Raw genomic sequence first — 15,582 nt, forward strand, 5'->3', positions numbered from 1 at the left:
CAGGTTGTTGTAGGTCTGTACCCAGCACAGTGTTGGGGCTCTGGCAGACAATAAATGTTTCTCTTGTTCCTCTTGAATCTGTCTCAAAAGATAACAAATTATTGTTATCAGTATAGTTATTGTTAATGGGTGCCATTTGCTTTGTGCCAGGGACCGCTAAGTGCTATATATATGTTACCTTATTATATCTTTACAAGGGTTCCCTGAGGTCACATTGCTTTTCTTCCATTTTGCAGAAATGCAGAAAAAGGCTCAGTGAGGTTAAATCATTTGAGCCAAATATCACATAATTAAGAAGTGGTAGGGCTGGGAATTCAAACCCAGGTCCTTCTAACTTTTAAGATCTGCTGTCTTAGCAACTGTCAAGTAGTATACAAAATAGTATTGTTAACTGTAAGTCACCATGCCATACATTACATCCCCAGAGCTTAATAATCTTCTAACTGTAAGTTTGAACCCTTTGACCACCTGCACCTACTTCCCCCATCACCCTCCCCTGGCAACCAGCAATCTGCTCTCTGTTTCTGTAAGTTTGGTATTTTTTTAGATTCCTCATATAAGTGAGATCATACAGTATTTGTCTTTCTCTGTCTGCCTTATTTCACTTAGCATAATGCCCTCAAGGTCCAAACATGTTGTCACAGATGGCAGGATTTCCTTTTTTATTGCCAAATAATATTCCATTTCACGTATATACACCACATTTTCTTTATCCATTCAGATGGTAAAGGATATCATCCTCAAGTCTAGGCCCTCGCCACTTCTAAACTGATTATAGGCCACAATCCAGTCTCTATTTCCCACAAGCCCAGTTCACACTTAATGCCAGCCTGACCAGAAACCTGCAGTGCCATCTAAACTTCAATGTCCATAGAAATTCCCTGGGATATTTTTAAAGTGCAGATTTTGACTTAGCAAGTTTGGAGTGGCCCAAGATTCTGCATTGCTCTCAATTTCCCACGTGGTGCGGATAGTGCTGATTCTTAGACCACACTTTGAGTAGCAAGGGTCTGAATCAAGCTCCATCATTTAAGGCTCATCTCGAGTCCCACCCCCACTGACTCTTCCTCATGGATCGAAGCCATCCTTCAAACTCCTCCTGTTGCATGTTGGTGGAAGCAGCATTCACATTGTAGTTCTTTCTTCTTATTTCACGCATTTCATTTGCTTCTCTTATGTAAGAATTATTAAGATAGAATGTCAGCTTTCTGAGGGCAAGATTTTTGTTGGTTTTGTTCATTGCTGTATCCTCAGAGCCTAGAACAGTGTGTGGCACATAGGAAGCCCTCAATAGATATTTGTTGAATGAATGGATGGATGGATTTCCTTTGAACTCTTCACTGAGGTTGGCATAGTGCTAGTTGGTATAGTGTTTTATTGATGGCCTGGTTTAACTCCTAGGCACTGCTCTTCCTGAATCTTTAAGTTGTTCACTTTACTATATGTTACATCTCTCTTTCTTTTGTCTCCTAAATTCTTTTCCATTACTTTAATTTCACAACTACCTAAGAGCAGCTTGTGTAATTTTAATAAATAAGGTAAGCATATCTAAGAAGTGACTTTTCCTGACATGATTCTGGGCCAGAGTTATGTAAGCCTATGGAAGACTGAATGCTAAATTTTGAGACCTGAACTATTGAGAAATTTCCTTAAAAACACTGCTTTTGAGATCTTAGTGAACTTTCTGACCTTTCTTTAGGTTTCCTGCTATTAAATAAACTGTTGTTGTTATTATTGATAGAGATCACTTGAGTTTTTATATGGAGTTCCTTGTAGTTTGCTGATGCTTTTTCACGTGTCTATTTCTTAATTTAAACAAAATGACAAGAAATTCAAGTATGCTTTTGTTATTCCCCCCAAAAACGGCACTTGAATATTTTTACTCCAAAATGTCAGCCTAGAATCTAATAATATATTACAATGTGTTCCCACAGCTTGAGGGGAGACAACACATCTTATGTTCTGAGTAGCCCCATAGAGTGTGACATAGTGTATCAGATCGGATTTGGTACCTGCTTGATTGATGTGACCTGAGTGGGTATGAATACTTAATAACCATATAAATAAAGCAAGATTATATACAGATTAAGCAAAGTCAGTGAATTCCAAGTTAGACTGTGCCCTTGAACCCAATAAAAGTTACTAATTTAAATTTACAATCTGTGGCTTCAGTTTCCTGACATTTGTCATACCCTCAATATTAAATATTTAACTTTTCCCATGTTTATAAATATTTACTGAATGGACTGGGTTCATAGCTAAAGTGTAGGTAGACAGAAATGGCCAAACTTTAATGTAGGCAATAGTGAGGTAATGCATTAGGGCCATGGTTCTCAACCAGGAGCAAATTTGCTTCCTGGAGACATTGTTGGTTGTCACGAATGGGGGGAAAGGGTGCTACTGGTAGTGGGTAGGGGCCAGAGATGCTGCTAACCATACTCCAATGCACAGGGCTGCCCTCACAACAAAGGATTAGCCCGCCCCAAATGTCCATGGTGCCAAGGTTTGAAACACCATGCTCTATACTCTTTACATTAGGGTTTACTAACCAGGTGACAGACTCTTTTTTTTAAGTTTTTTTTGATGTGGACCATTTTTTTAACGTCTTTATTGGAGTATAATTGCTTTACAGTGGTGTGTTAGTTTCTGCTTTATAACAAAGTGAATCAGCCATACATATACATATATCCCCGTATCTCCTCCCTCTTGCGTCTCCCTCCCACCCTCCCTATCCCACCCCTCTAGGTGGACACAAAGCACCAAGCTGATCTCCCACATATCTCTTGGCCAAAAAAACAAAACATAAAACAGAACCAATGGATGTGGACCATTTTTAAAGTCTTTACTGAATTTGTTACAATATTGCTTCTGTTTTATGTTTTGGTTTTTTGGCCGTGAGGCACGTGGGATCTTAGCTCCCCAACCAGGGATCGAACCTGGACCCCCTTCATTGGAAGGCGAAATCTTAACCACTGGACAGCCAGGGAAGTCCCATAACCAGGTAACAGACTTAAGAATCCTTATGCCCTGAAGATTTTAGTTCAATGTGGTGGCTGGGGCTAAAACAAAGAAACAAACAATCCCACAAGATATCGGGCCACATCAAGGGGGTACCGGAAACAAAGCAGTATTTTTATGCCACCTTTGTATAGACCATAGATTATCTTCCCCCAAAGAGTGAATTCTACTAATGAAAAATGCTATTGAACAGAAAATAACCTTAAGAAAAATTTAATGATTTGTGTTAAAAAATTTAATCATAAAGCATGTTCTAATGTACCAGGCATTACCTAGGAGCCTTCAAATATGTTACCTCATCGAGATAAATTTGACCTCTTACTCCACTTTATAAAATTTAAAGGTAGGGTTTCACATTTTGGACTGTCACATTTTGAGACTCATGACTACATTAAAATGTATGAAGTGCATATATGTCTGAAGTGTAAGAGAAGTTGATATAATTATCTGAATTTCTTTCAATTATCTGAATATGTGAAACTAAAGGAAATTATCTGGGTAATTCTAGAACCTCACCATCCAGTGATAGGAATATTTTGATTTAAGCTACTAGACTCTATTGATATTTGGAAGTATAACATTCAAGGGTTCTTTTCTTTTCGTTTTCTTTTTTTTTACAAAAGCATATGTGATACCGTAACTCTCCTCTTTACTTTACTCTCTGTGGGTATCAAATTGGAAAGCACGAAATAATAGTTCTTGCAGATGTTGTAACCTCGCTATTGTTCCAGCAAAGCATCCCAAAGAAAAACATATTGAATCAATTCTTGGTCAAGGAGCATTAAACCTGTGCAATTGCTTAATTCTCCTGAATCACCTTGCACCTTTGGGGGGCTCACACAGTACTCTGCCATAGTATTATTTATAACAAAAACCTAGTATTTAAGACTCAGCACAGCTGAATTTTCTTGCTAGCTTTACTTCCTGACGCTACTGAGGGGAGTAGAGCAATGGAGGAGGTGGGTGGAAGCGGATGCTGCTTAAGCGGTTTCCTGCTTAGAACATTTCTTTACATATACGCTTACTCACTTTGCAATATTTGCATTTAAGTATGAAAAGAATTGAGCTCATTACTTCTTGCCTTCACCAATTGGTTACAGAACTGAGAGGTAGATGTGGCCCGAGCAATTTCATTCACATGGAGAGGTAGGAGTCGAAAGATAGCACGATAAGAAATAACTTCCTGGTTCTAGTTTTGCTGCCTGCCTTAATTCTCACACAGTTGCACTGTTGGTCTTTAGATGGCTTAGACCCAAGGTGAAGGCCCTCAGAAGCCTGCCGGCACTCACTCACAGTCTCCTCAATGATGACAGACCACTGCTTGCTGTACCATTCATCCTATAATTGAGTTTTGTGTTACCATAGGGGTACATGAGGAGACTGGGGAGTTTCTTAGGAGAGATTCTTTGGGAGACTAGGCTTCTTGTAATGAAGTCAAGTAACTTCTTTGTATTCTCCAGAGTGTAGTTTTTAGTCACAGGAGAACCATTCGTGGGTTACCATGAAATGATGCTAGACAACCGATTTGGGTGATACTTTTCCCCTCACAATTAACTGTTTTACATGCATTGAATTGACCACTTGTTCTTTAATTTGTAGGTTTCTTAAGAAACAGTTCTAGTCAAAGGTGGCAGTTAAAAACAGGAAAAACAAACTGGCAGTTGAGACCGAATAGGAAGTGACTATGCCATCAGCTCACACTGAGGAAAAGGAAGTTGTTGCCAGTACCTCTAAGAAAGGCAGTTGTGTAAAATTACCCTTCAACTTGCTTGCTGAGGTTCTGTCACCCTGTGGTAAAAGCCCCCATAGTTTTGTTACGTCTGTCCTCAAGAGAACATGAACAGAACTGCAGAATAGCAGGCAGCCCTTGCAGGACTGTTATCAGGGACTACCAGAAGTTTCTGGGACAGAAACTCAACATTGTAGACAAGCAGAGCTCCCTCTCTACTCATTTTTTTTTTTCTGGGCCAAATAGATATTTTAAGATTAGTTAAAATTCAGTATGTTCCCCCGTGAGGCCCACTAGAAGGGTCCAAATGTAGACTGCAACAGGGGATTTTTGCTGAGAAATAGAAGGCAGAACGTTTTTTTTTATACTTTTACTTGGGCCCCAGAGCCAGGCTAGGCCACACCACCTTTCCCTTTTTCCTTTCGTTTCTCTTCCGTTCTTTGCTTTTTCACATATTTCTCGAGCACAGTGCCAGGAACTGTGCTTAAGTGCTGGGAATACAAAGAAATGCAAGGGGTTTACTTTCTTGCAAGAAATACAATAAAAAAAAAAACAAGGATCACTCAGTAACCTTTAAAAATTGTATAAAATTTAAAAAAAATAAAAAAAACAAGGAGCACTGAAAGTGATACATAATGATAATAGCAATACAATTTTAAAAAATGTTACAGCAACTGGCACCAGAGAGCAATTCGTTTTACCTGCGTAAATCCTGGAAGGCTTCACAAAGAAGGTGATATTTAAGCTACACCTTGAAAAGTGGGTAGAGAATCGGGAAAAGGGAGTGGAGAAGAAAGGGGATTCCAGATAGAAGGAACAGCATGAGCAAATACCTATGCGAGGCGTGTGTATTCCCATCACCTGATGACCTGGTTAAAATACAGATCCTGTGCTCCATTTGGACAGATTCTGATTTTGAAGGTTTCAGATGAAGAAAGGGCATTTGTATTTTATTTTAAAAAAAACCACTCCCCAGGTGATTATGATGTGTCCTCTTGGTTATAAACCACTAACTTAGAGGAATGACAAGCTTTCTTTGAGGACAAGCTGGTAGTTTGGTCTAAAAGGCAGAGGCCTGTTACATGAGGCATCCCAGCAATGAAGTTGGAGGGAGGAATGGGGGACAGACTGTGAGGCTTGCCTGCCATGCTAAAGACTTTGGACTTGATCCCGTAGGCTCCCAGGAGTACTGAGTGGTTTTAAGGAAGAGAGGAATTTGCTCCAGATTTGTAATTTTTTAAAAAACTCTCTATTTAGTACATAAAAGATAGATTGGATATGGGAGAGACTGGAAGCAGAGGGACCTATTAAGATGCTATTAGGAGGCCATTGTAAAAGTACAAGAAAAGAAGTGAACTCGATTAATGGCCGTAGAATAAAATACCTAGGAATAAACCTACCTAAGGAGACAAAAGACCTGTATGCAGAAAACTATAAGACACTGAAAGAAATTAAAGATGATACAAACAGATGGAGAGATATACCATGTTCTTGGATTGGAAGAATCAACATTGTGAAAATGACTCTACTACCCAAAGCAATCTACAGATTCAATGCAATCCCTATCAAACTACAAAGGGCATTTTTCACAGAACTAGAACAAAAAATTTCACAATTTGTATGGAAACACAAAAGACCCCGAATAGCCAAAGCAATCTTGAGAAAGAAAAACAGAGCTGGAGGAATCAGGCTCCTGGACTTCATACTATACTACAAAGCTACAGTAATCAAGACAGTGTGGTACTGGCACAAAAACAGAAATATAGATCAATGGAACAGGATAGAAAGCCCAGAGATAAACCCATGCACCTATGGTCAACTAATCTATGACAAAGGAGGCAAGGGTATACAATGGAGAAAAGACAGCTTCTTCAATAAGTGGTGCTGGGAAAACTGGACAGCTACATGTAAAAGAATGAAATTGGAACACTTCCTACCACCATACACAAAAATAAACTCAAAATGGATTAAAGACCTAAATGTAAGGCCAGACACTATCAAACTCTTAGAGGAAAACATAGGCAGAACACTCTATGACATAAATCACAGCAAGATCCTTTTTGACCCACCTGCTAGAGAAATGGAAATAAAAACAAAAATAAACAAATGGGACCTAATGAAACTTAAAAGCTTTTGCACAGCAAAGGAAACCATAAGCAAGATGAAAAGACAACCCTCAGAATGGGAGAAAATATTTGCAAACGAAGGAACTGACAAAGGATTAATCTCCAAAATATACAAGCAGCTCTTACAGCTCAATATCAAAAAAAACACAAAGAACCCAATCCAAAAATGGGCAGAAGACCTAAATAGACATTTCTTCAAAGAAGATATACAGATTGCCAACAAACATGTGAAAGGATGCTCAACATCACTAATCATTAGAGAAATGCCAATCAAAGCTACAATGAGGTATCACCTCACACCGGTCAGAATGGCCATCATCAAAAAATCTAGAAACAATAAATGCTGGAGAGGGTGTGGAGAAAAGGGAACCCTCTTGCACTGTTGGTGGGAATGTAAATTGATACAGCCACTATGGAGAACCGTATGGAGGTTCCTTAAAAAACTACAAATAGAACTACCATACGACCCAGCAATCCCACTACTGGGCATATACCCTGAGAAAACCATAATTCAAAAAGAGCCATGTACCAGAATGTTCATTGCAGTACTATTTACAATAGCCAGGACATGGAAGCAACCTAAGTGTCCATCAACAGCTGAACGGATAAAGAAGATGTGGCACATATATACAATGGAATATTACTCAGCCATAAAAAGAACCGAAATTGAGTTACTTGTAGTGAAGTGGATGGACCTAGAGTCTGTTATGCAGAGTGAAGTAAGTCAGAAAGAGAAAAACAAATACCATATGTTAACACATGTATATGGAGTCTGAAAACAAACAAACAAAAAAGGTTCTGATGAACCTGGGGCAGGACAGGAATAAACATGCAGACGTAGCGAATGGACTTGAGGACACGGGGAGGGGGACGGGTTAGCTGGGATGAAGTGAGAGAGTAGCACTGACATATACACACTACCAAACGTAAAATAGATAGCTAGTGGGAAGCAGCCGCATAGCACAGGGAGATCAGCTCGGTGCTTTGTGTCCACTTAGAGGGGGGGATAGGGAGGGTGGGAGGGAGGGAGACGCAAGAGGGAGGGGATATGGGGATATATGTATACGTATAGCTGATTCACTCTGTTATACAGCAGAAACTAACACACCATCGTAAAGCAATTATACTCCAATAAAGATGTTAAAAATTGTATGAAAGTAATTCCAACTAAGGACAAAGTTGTTAATAAAAGAGTCATCTCTTGTAATTTAAGCAATTAACTCTGAAATTCAAAAATAAAAATAAGAATTATGGGGAGAAAAAGAGAAGCACATGTGATCAACAATAGTTTTTATCATATTCTGTATTATATTATTATGATGTACAAATCAATAACTTAATTAAACATTGATACAATTAAATTTTTAAAATTAATCAATTAATTAATTAATTAATGGCTGTGAGAATGAAGAGGAGGGGATAGATCCCAGAAGTAATTTGGAGGTGAAATCAACAGCATTCAGTTGATTGGATGTGGACAGGACCAGAGGGGGAGGTTTAAAATGCCAGAGACATCTAGCTTAGAGAAATGGGTAAACGTTGATGCCTGGAACTGAGCCAGGGCATACTGAAGGAGGACCAGGTTTTGGGGAAAGATAAGGAGTTTAGTTTGGATACACTGAGTTTGAGGTGCCTGTATGACATCTAAGTGGAGATGTCTAGAAGGCAGTTGACAATAACAAGAGGTCAGATTGCAAATACACATCTGAGAATTGCAAAGATAAATGCTTTGTAACCTCATGGCAAGGTGTCAATAGAGGGCATAAAAAATAGAAATCAAGTTGGACCCATTCACCTCCTATTTAGAAAATCACTTCTTGAATAATTTTTCTATGTTTTGGTCCAGTCAAATGCTGCCTGTGCCTACTGACATCATATCTATCTCAAAAAGTATACTATTTTCTTCAGAGTAATGATTGTTAATCTCATGTCTATAAGATGGTATTACCAAATATTTCTGCTGTGTCCCTGCATACGTAGATTGCCTTTTGAATGCATGATAATGACAGTAAAGAAAGGAATGGAGCAAAGGACAGAAATGATGTGAAGAGATCTGAATGCTATGTTGCCAGGTTTTCTGGGATGGTGTTCTTGCTTGCAACTGTAAAACAGATTATTGTGCGCCAGAACAGTTTGTATTATATTTCCCCTCCTACACTCAAAAGAAAATGAGGTGGGAGATGACATGCATGCCTGGTTTCATGAGGCCAAGTCAGTGTCTTCTACAACAGAAAGAAAAACAGGAACAATTTATTGCAATCTAAAGCACAGATTACTAGCAAAGTCATGATGTTTGCCTGCTGTGAAAGTGCACAGCAACCTTAGTTAATACTTCTTCAATTTTTCAGAATCATTCATGCCATTCTGGTTCTTCCATTCTTTCTGTGCTATTGACCTTTTATGAAACTTCACACATCCCTATAATTTACCATATGTGAAGGTAGGCATTCAAGTGGCTAAATGCCAACTTGAAATTAACATAGATAAATCATGCTTTTCATATAAATTGTGAAAATAGTGGTAGACATTTACAATCTGAGATCATGAAAGCAGATACAAATAGAGTATATTTTAAATGTTTTGTACAGTGCATTTTATTATGTGTTTGGGTTTTTCTCAGGTGTTACAAGAAACTGAAATAGGGCTTCCCTGGTGGCGCAGTGGTTGGGAGTCCGCCTGCCGATGCAGCGGATGCGGGTTCGTGCCCCGGTCCGGGAGGATTCCACATGCCGCGGAGCGGCTGGGCCCGTGGGCCATGGCTGCTGGGCCTGTGCGTCCGGAGCCTGTGCTCTGCAGCGGGAGAGGCCACAACAGTGAGAGGCCCACGTACCGCGCAAAAAAAAAAAAAAAAAAAAAAAGAAAGAAACTGAAATATACCAGCTCTTAAATTTTAAAGTAACTTTTGCATCTGACAGTATACAGATTCCTGCTATGCAAATATAGAGAAATGAGTGCTTACTATGTTGTGAAGGATGGATTTAGTTCATGAAACATATACGAAAAAGAGATTATTTTCTTCTTTTTTTGCCAGACTCTCAAAGCATAAAAAGGTTATTGCTGTATGGAAAGGTCACTTGTATGAACAATGACAAAAGAAACTGTCTGGATTGTAAAATGCTGGGTTGTTGAATATGTTTCCTACTAGAAAAAAAAAAGTAAGGTAATCAATGTGAGAATGCATAACCATACACTTCAATATCACTCTTCTACTTTGGTTCTGCACATAGTAAATTAGGTATAAAGTAGTTCTTTCATTGTCCTTTTTAAGGCAAGAAGCTCAAGCCAAAGTCATATTAATGTAAATTGAGGAATCAAAGCTATTATTTATATAGTGCTTACTATTATTTATATAGTGTCAGGCATGGTTGCAAATTATATATACACCCACGTAATCCTCAGCATGAATCCATGAGCTGGGTACTACTATCATAATGTCATTCCCATTTTACAGTTGATGAAACTAAGGCACAGAGAGATTAAGTAACTCATCCAAGGTGGGCTGGCAGATAAAGTACAGGATGCCCAGTTAAATTTTAATTTTAATAAGAGATGAATAATTCTACATGAGACATGTACTTAAAAAGTATCATTTTCTGAAATTCAAATTCAACTGGCTGTCCTGCTTTTTTATTTGCTAAATTTGACAACCCTACAAGCCAAGGTCATACAGTTATTAAGGAGTGGAACCAGAATTTGAACCCAGGGGGTGTGACATCAGAATTCATGCTCTTGACCACTATGCTTTTACTGGTTATAAGGAATGCAGGGTAGAGTGCTTTATTATCTATATGAGGAATATTGAAAAATATCATGACTCATGAATACCTCACGGGCAGGATCATAGATTTATAAGTTTGAATTTATTTCAATTTACTCTAATTGTTACTATTATTTGGGCACAGTATTTATAGTGAGAATTTTTGTTCTAAAACTAATAAGACCTATAACATTTTTGAACTAATTTTTTCTTCAGTGCTCTCCAAGGAGAGAGACTAAAGAAAAAGTGTGATTCAGTGTGATGTGTGGAATTAACTGATCAGTACTGTTATTCAAAACACCTTACTCTTCCTTCAGAAAGCAGTTTCGTGTTGTTTATAAAGAGTAAGAGCTTTTTAAAAGAAAAATATGTGATATATTTACTCACACCATTTTCTTCTCTCTTCCTCTGATATTTTTACTCTAGAACAGATAAAGGGGCATCGACTTTTTGCAAGGTAATGCAATTTAATGGAAAAAACCTGGGCTTTGGAGCCAGACAGACCTTACTGGCTGTGCGAACTTGATGTCTGAGCCTCATTTTCCTCATCTAGGAAACGGGGATTATTAATGCCTCTTTCAAGTGGTGATGATGAGGCTTAAATGAGATAATGAACATACACCGCTGTAATGTGGTATCTGATACAGAATTGACACTTTACAAATAGTGGTCGTTCCTTTCCTCTGTACCTTTGCCTCTTCCCCTGAGCCTCCACTACTGTCAGCAACCCTCATGAATCTTTGAAAATCTTCTGCTTATTTATGAGAGCATTTTGACTTGCCCAGAGGTTACATAGCAATCAGGGGTAGAGTCAGTTGGAATCCAGAGTGTGTAAAATGTTTTCTTCTTTTTGTGATTTGTTTGAACCCCTAAAATGTTTAGGTTAGAACGGAAGAGTACAGTGTGATTTATGCTCTTAAGAGATTCGTTGTGAGGATTTTGGAGGTGCTTTTTTCCCCCTACGTTGAGAATGTTCTTAGAGTTTCAGGGTGGGGTTTATATACTTCAGTTTCATGGGGAAAGTCACCATGGACATCTCTGAGGGACACAGAGAGGCACAAAAAGAAATGGCAAGAGCAGAGAAATTATGTCATTAAAGCATTTTCCTGTGTATACATGTGTACACACGCATGTGTGTTGAAGCACGAGGTGGTGATGTGTGATGAGGGAAAATACAAAAGTTACTATAATAAAATCAGATGCAGTTATGGTCAAATACAAAGTCATTATAATATTGAAAAAAATCAATTCGGGAAGGTGCTATATAGTGTGCTAAGTAAGAACATGGACTGTGGAGCCAGACTACTGAGGTTCAAATCCCAGTCTTGTTTACGTACTAGCTCTGTGATCTTCAGCAAGGTGTTTAGTTTTCTGTACCTCAGTCTCCTCATCTGTCAAATGTGGGTAATAAAAATACCTATCTAATCGAGTTTACTTAAGACCTTAAATATGTGCTATTTTTCCTTTAAACTTTTATTGAAGTATGCCATACATACAGAAAGTTGCACAGATCATGTGCTGAACAGCTCAATGAAATTCCACAAAATTAACACACTCATATATCTGTCACCCAGATCAAGAAACAGAACACTACCCACACCCCAGAAGTCTTCTTGATGCCCTCATCCAGTCAATACCTCCTCCAGCCCAAATGTATCCACCTCCTTGTCTTCAAACCTTGTGGATTCATATTTTCTACCTTTGAACTTTAAATGAGGATCAATGTGATGTGCTTAGAACAGTGCCTGGCACATAGTAAACAAAATATAAGCTTTCCAAAGTGATTTTAACCATAACAAGAAAGAAGGTATGTTTTGGGGGTAGAATTCTTAATAGGAATAACGAAATCGAAAGCAAACTTGTGAGCTAAAGGAAATGACAAAGTTAAATATAACAAGCTTCTTTAAAAAATATTAGAGTTCTGGAAAATATTTTGTTTCTATAAATTATGTCTATTGTGTATTCCATGGTAAGAAAAATACATTCCATTTGAGACATCAGAGAAAACATATGCCCAAACATTTTAACACAAACCAGAATAAGATTTTTATTCAAATTGTTAAAAGATTAATAAATGAAAAATGAGTTTGGCAGAAGCCTTTTCGGGCCTCAGTGTCCTCATTGTAAAATGAAGACAATTAGTCCATCTCTAAGGTTCTTTCCAGCACTGACATTTAATGATTATATTTTAAAAATTTCTTAAAAAGCAAAATCTGGAAATCTCTGAGCCATTGTTTTATAGACAAATAATAAATCTAGAGTCACAGTCAAACATCACCTTTCAGAAGAAAGGCAGCAGGGTTTCTGTGAGAGAAAATCATGTCTGATTAATCTATTGGCACTCAAGAGAGTAAATAACGTATGGACAAGGAGAAACCAGGGGATAGGATCTACACAGACTTTTAAAAAATCTTTTGACAGGCCTCCATACTGTTGACATTTTTGTTGTTGTTAAATGAGTCCCTGTGGGACTTGGGGAAACATTTTGCCATGGAAGGTGGGCTAACTTACAGAATGAAATGGAGGATAGGAAAAAGTGGGTGCTTCTCTGGATGGAGAAGTGTCAGCATTAAGATTCCCATGGTCCCAGGCTTATTTAAATGTTATAAGTCGTGTAAAATAAGGTGTACACAGTGGTATTTCTGTGTTTGTAGCTGGCACTAAGCTCTTCTCAGTAGTGAAGTGGTAAGCCAACATAGGATAAATTGCAGGAAAATCTCTCAAAATTGGGGGAGTAAGAAAAAGAAACAATAGATTACTTCAGCAAGGTAAAGCATTTATAGAAAAAAATTCCTAACTATACAATATGAATAATAAGATCTGTTGTTACTTATGGCTCTGGAAAGAGACCCAGGAGTTGTAGATATTTCTAGAACAATTTCAGCTGACTGTGCCATTTTGGCTGGAAAGGTCAACAAAATGCTGTGCGTCAATAGAAAACAGACTAGAACCAGAATAACACATTATCCTATTTTTGAAAAAAAAAATTAAACCTTCTACAGCCACATCTGGAACAGAATATTTAATTCTGGGGGTTTTAATTTAAGAAAGGCAAAATGTACCTCAAGGTGGTAGCAAGCAAGGGCAGCAAGAATGAAGGAGTGAGAAGGAGCTGTACTGAGACAGACTCAGTGTTAGGATTCTTTAACCCAAAAGGAGGAAGATAGAGGCAACGGCCAAAGTTCACTAATAGTGCTTATTTAGTACTCACTCTGTGCCTGGCACAGGTCTTAGCACTTGATGTTTACTGAATCATTCAATACCTATTAACCTTATAACGTAGGTCCCACTATTATTCTCATTATAAAAGCATCATAAAGGATATGTACAGAGTAAATAGTGATCAAAGCTACTCACTGGCTAGAGCTCAGCACAGACCTTAAACCTCAAAAGAGTCAAATCCAAGACAAGCAAAAGGAAGTGAGACTTTACACAGTGGGCAGTAAAACCTAGGGAAGTCACCACCTAAAGCAGCAGTACAAGTTGAGCTGAAAAGAGATTCCAAGAAGGATTTAGACTATATTTATAGAAGATAAAACCAAAATAGCTTATGAAGAGAATCTTGTGAAATGTCCTTAACCTTTGAGGTTGTCATAAATGAGGACAACCACACCCTCTCTCCTACTGCCAACGTGTGTCTGAATCCCCCTGTACAAATTCTGGGCTGGATGGGCCAGAAATTTGGCCAAGTGTGGCTTTTCCTTTTAATTATGACGTAAGTAGGGGAATGGTACATGAGTTCCCTGTGGGTATTTCAAGATGGTTGTAATTTATACTATACTTGAATGTTTTCATTGATAACTACACATAATCCTATTTTAAGCAAAGCTTTGCCCTGCAGAAATGGATCTTTTTCAAAAAATTATGTGCAGAAGAATGAATTGCCACACAGAGAGCAGGTAGAGGGTTTTTGCTTTAATATCCACCCTCTAGTCAGTGTTTATTTTGGGTTATTTCATGCCCATATATCTTAAAGATATTACATTTCAGAGAAAATACATTGCATACAAGGAAAAACAAAAAAAATAGCTTAAAAGAATATCCCTGTGTAAAGTCCCTCCCATGAAAATAGTACATAGTACCTTCTCTGTCACATCAGTCCTCATGAAACTCAAGCACAGACCCATCCAGTGTTGCTGAGGGCTTCTTCAGTCTTGTTGGTATAACACTGCTAGATTCCACAGAATACACCAACGTTCTCCCTTGGCTTGGTGACCTCTACCTTTTTGAAACACTGTGTGTGTGCCGGGCATACCATGAAAGAGAAACAGAGAAGAAAGTCTAGGAGTGAATGTGTAGTTCACAGAGAACTAACCTTATTTGTGGGAAGGAAGTATGAAAAGAAAAATGAAAAAAAAATTGGAAAGCTGAGAAACAGAGGAAGGTGAAAGGGACAAATGAAAAGATAGCATTGTTCTGAAGTATATTATACAATTAAAAATTGTTTGGGGAGTTCCCTGGTGGCCTAGTGGTTAGGATTCCAGGCTTTCACTGTTGTCGCCCAGGTTCAACCCCTGGTCGGGGAACTGAGATCCTGCAAGCCATGCAGTGTGGCCAACAACAGAAATAATAAAAATTAAAAATTTCTTTTAAAAATTGTTTAAAAGAGAGATAGGACTAAATGTGGATCTAAATGGTAACATGGATAATTGGGCCATAAGCAAAATGGCGAAGCTGACCAACCCCTTGAGCTATTCTACTTCTCATAGCAGAGGCTCTGTGCTCTCCTCACTCCCCTCACCCTGACCCTGTGTGCTCTGGCTGCCCAAAGCTCATTTCGACAGCTAGCGGTTAAGCCAGTACTTCCCCAGGCAGTGCCCTGGTGCTAGGCCATTCTCACCTCTCTTGGTCAAAATGAGTCTGTGTTCTGCCCATTTTGTTACCCTGGCTTGAGAACATTTTCAGCTTCACAGAGAATACTTATTAAATGCAGCTCTCTCTTTACTTCTAGT

Source organism: Mesoplodon densirostris, chromosome X (assembly GCF_025265405.1).
Source record: "Mesoplodon densirostris isolate mMesDen1 chromosome X, mMesDen1 primary haplotype, whole genome shotgun sequence".
In the NCBI taxonomy this organism is placed as follows: domain Eukaryota; kingdom Metazoa; phylum Chordata; class Mammalia; order Artiodactyla; family Ziphiidae; genus Mesoplodon; species Mesoplodon densirostris.